The sequence below is a fragment of the Leptonychotes weddellii genome, unplaced genomic scaffold (assembly GCF_054177405.1).
Source record: "Leptonychotes weddellii isolate Sample4059 unplaced genomic scaffold, ASM5417740v2 HiC_scaffold_15447, whole genome shotgun sequence".
NCBI classification, from domain to species: Eukaryota; Metazoa; Chordata; class Mammalia; order Carnivora; family Phocidae; genus Leptonychotes; species Leptonychotes weddellii.
Genome location: NW_027736159.1, coordinates 483 through 4820, shown reverse-complemented (window position 1 = coordinate 4820; position 4338 = coordinate 483). Strand labels below are relative to the sequence as shown.

Genomic DNA, 4338 nt, shown 5'->3' with positions numbered 1-4338 from the left:
CCCCAGTTACTGCCACTCCGGCCCCCTCTGGAAGGAGTACCGCTGCCTGGAGGGCCTCCAAAAGGTTCGTCTCTGTGGTAGCCATCATGGTGATCTCCATCCAAGGAGCTGGAGCGCCCAGATTTTGGCACTCTCTGGGAAGGTCCTGGGCCCCCTCGGCCTTTGCCTCCTCGATCCTCAGAAGGACCCCCTGGGGCTTCCATTTCTCTGTGCTCCGAGGTCCCTGGCCCATCATGCCAGGGACGCTTTTGGGGTGGCAGGGATGCCATGTCCATGCCCTGGAGAGAAGAGGAACGTTCTCTGCTAGCTGGGGAATGACCATCGTGAGGGGGATGATCAGGGCGAGGAGCATCACGGAAATGTTCATGACCTGGCCCTGGCTCTCTATTTCCATCCCAGGAGTCTGGTTTCCGTCCTCCTTCAAAGCGAGGGAATTCATCAGGAGTGGGGAGTAAACCCTTCCTTCCTCCTCGTGGGGTACCCCGACCTCGACCTCTGAGATCTCTTCCTCGGGCTGCTTCATCAGAAGGATCAAAATTCTCCTCTGGACCAAAGTCTTCAGGACCAGGAAAACTGTCCCTTCCTCTGGGGGGGCACGGCCCTCATGTCTTGGGGGTGCTCCTCTTCTAAAGCTTTCTTCTCTGAGCCCTCGAAAACGTGGGTCCTCAGGATCCCGGGGGAATCGTTCATCTCCAGGTCTGCGGCCTTCCCAAGCCCCTGGAGGGCCCCCGGCTGCTCCCCGGCCATCCCCCTTGCTGAATTCCCTGTGATCAGGCGGAAACGGAGGCCTGGGGCCCCCACGCCTCCACTTCTCTTCTTGTGGTAAAGGTCCTCCTCGCCCCTCAAATTCACATAATCGGTGGCCAAAGCGCTTGTCCGGGTGGAAGTCATCTGGTCTGCTGAAGTCATCAGGGAAGTCGGGGTGAGGGCCGCCCCTATCAGGGGGACCCCTGCAGTCCTGGCCGCCCCGGAAAGAGGCCCCTTCTCGGGCCCGTGCTCAGGGCCGCTGCTCTGCTCATGCCGCCTCTCTGACATGGGGCCCATGTGATGGTTGGGAGGGCCGCATGAGTCACCTTTGTTAGGGCCAGGTCCTTGTCCAGGGTTAAGAGGGGGGATGCGACCTTGTGCTCCCTGCTGCCCTAGGCCTGGTATCAGGGGTGGGAGGCCTGTGTTCTGTCCTTCCTGATTGAAGGGGGCCTGGGGCCCATCACCTAGCAGAGCTGTTTTCTGCTGCTGGAATGGTATTGGCCCTTGAGATGCATGTGGCCCTCTTGCCGGGTTCTGCTGTCCCTGAGGTCCAGGGGGCCCTTGCATGCCACCCTGGGGTGGCGGCCCCAAAGAGCCCTGGGGCGGCCCCTGCTGACCTTGTGAGCCTGGAGGCCCTCGCAATTCCTGGGGGGAGCCCAGCATGGACCCTTGGGCTAGAGGCCTCTGCATGCCTTGCATCTCCTGAGGGCCTCGCATCTCCTGAGGGCCATGTCCCAGCAGTCCACTTGGAGGGTGAGGTCCTCTCATCTCTTGAGGCGGATGGCCCATCATCATCCCTTGGGGAGCAGGACCCTGATTTTCTCGGGGGCCTGGAGGACCCTGCATTCCTCTTGGATTCAATCCCATCAGAGGTCCCTGAGACACAGGACCTTGGATCCCTTGAGACCCTGGCCCACCTCGTATCCCATGAGGATGAGGAGGTCCTTGCATTCCTCTGGGACCAGGTGGTCCCTGCATACCTTGAGTACCAGGAGGTCCCTGAGGGCCCAAGTGACCCTGGGGACCAGGTGGGCCTTGAGGGCCTATGTGACCTTGTGGGCCAGGTGGACCCTGAGGACCCATATGACCTTGAGGACCAGAATTACCCTGTGGTCCAGGTGGTCCTTGAGGTCCCAAAGGGCCATGAGGTCCAGGATGCCTCTGCATTCCTTGGGGCGCATGCATGTCCTGAGGCCTCGGCAACCCCTGGGGCGGGCCCTGGGGCCCTTGTGGTCCCATGAATCCTTGTGGCCCCCCACCTCCCTGATGCAGTGGAGGACCTTGTGGTCCCATTTGTCCCTGGGGTCCAGGGGGTCTAAATTAGATATAAATCTAAATTGAAGATTTTCTAGTTGTGAGAAACAAAGGTTGAATTCGTATCCTCCAACATAGGCCAGGAAAGAATGCATGGAACCACAAAAGCTCTCTGCTGTTCATTTCTGAGTTAAGAACATTATATTCAGCATAGCATAGCGCCACCTAATGGTTGTGGTGGAGCAGTCCCTGCCGGAGACAGGCCTTCAGGTTCTGTAAATGGAATGGTTTCTTGAGCCAAACGTACATTCACGGTGAGCAAATAGGGTTTTTTTTTCTTTATACGTCTTCCAGCTCATAAAACCAGAAGAAATGGATAGAAGTAAGAGATCACCATTTTGCAACCCTTGTTGAGGATAATGGATGTAGACAATGGTCATCAACAGCTGCTGAAAGCATCAAGTGAAAAGCTGGTGGGGGGAAAGCAGTGTGGTATCAGTGGGAAGACAGAAAGTAGGCTAATGGAGCAGAAGAGAAAATCCAGAAATGGAGCCACACCTCAAGGTCACCTGATTTACAACAAAGACCCCACAGCAACACACCTCCTGCAGGGCGGGCAGCAGGAAAAGACAGCCCGCCCACCTGGTCTCCCTCCTCATGCTGCATACAGAAATCATTTCCAGATGGATCATGGGCCCAAATGTGAAAAGGAAAACAGTGAAGCTTCCAGGAGAAAACCTTCATGATCATGAGGTGTAACCAAAGATGATGTCACCCAAGACACAGAACGCTAGCCACAAAAGAATGAAAAATAGGATTTCATTAAAATTAAGCACTTCTGTTCATCAAAAGACACCAAGGAGAGTGAAAAAGCAAGACGGAGAGTGGGCAAAGAATTTTGTGATACGTGCATTTGACAAAAGACTCATGGCCAGAATGCCTAACTACTGCAAGCCAACAAGAAAAGATCGACCCAGTTGTTTGAGCAATAGACTTGACAAGAATTTCATTTTTTAAACAAAGAAGATGTACGTGGCCCATAAACACAGAAGGTACTCAGCATTATTCATTTTCAGGATAATACACACTAAAACCAGGATCAGATGCCCTCTACACATTCACCAGAATGGGTGAAATTTAAAAGACAAACAAATAAATGAAGATACCCAGTGTTGGTGAAGCTGCAGAGTAACTGGAACTCCTGTACCTGCTGACAGGAAGTAAATATGGTACTGCCATTTTGGATCTGTCTGACAACAACACTGAATGCTAAATATAAATATATTCTCTGAGCTCTTCCCCTCCCAGGTAGATGACTACAGAAGTGAGTCCTATATGCACCAGGAGACATTTTTATAGCAGGTTTACTCATAATACTGAAAACTAGAAACAGCCCAAACATTCCTCAGCTGGTAGATAGATAAATTATACAGTAGTATATCCAGCCAATGGGATTATTGTGAGCAATATAAAAGAACAAACCATAGGGGCGCCTGGGTGGCTCAGTCGTTAGGCGTCTGCCTTCGGCTCAGGTCATGATCCCAGGGTCCTGGGATCGAGCCCCGAATCGGGCTTCCTGCTCCGTGGGAAGCCTGCTTCTCCCTCTCCCACTCCCCCTGCTTATGTTCCCTCTCTGGCTGTCTTTCTCTCTGTCAAATAAATAAAATCTTAAAAAAAAAAAAAAGAACAAACCATAGATACAAGATGGATGATTCTCACACAGATAATATTAAGTGAAATAAGCCAGATGAAAAAGACTATGTACCAAATGATTCCATTTATACAAAATTCAAAAACAGACCAAAGAAATTTATGACGCTAAAAATGAAAACAGGGCTCATCTTTGAGTTACTGATGGTATTGATGAGGAAGAAGTCTGAGAGAGGTCTGGGGGGCTAATCATGGTCTGCAGCTTGATCTGAATGGTGGTTATGTGGCACATGCATTTGGAAATTAACTGAGATATATACTTACCATTTGTGAGCTTAATTGTAGTTCCATTAGACTTTATTTAAAAAACTGATTTGGGACTTAATAATGAACTGATCAAGCTGGCATTCTGACACAGTGATCAATCTTAAAATCACAAAACAAGGGACAACTTGATATTTTGTGCCGGCTTCCTAATGAAAGTATACTTGTAAGGTATCCTTGTCTTTAAAAACATGTAATTCTTATGAAGCTGTGGAGCTAACTCCCATTATATAGGAAATAAGGATTAGGGAGAAACATGCTAAATGAGTCACAGAAATGCAATGAATGAGAACAACCCAGGATGTGGGGCTCTCTCCAGGAAAGAAGACCCCATTTCTTCAAAATAAATTGCTAAGAGAAAAA

General features: G+C 50.5%; 1 pseudogene; it reads right to left on the bottom strand.

The window, feature by feature from the left end:
- Positions 1-402: 402 nt before the first annotated feature.
- LOC102743788 (pre-mRNA 3' end processing protein WDR33 pseudogene) lies at positions 403-2062 on the bottom strand (annotated as a pseudogene).
- Positions 2063-4338: the final 2276 nt, after the last annotated feature.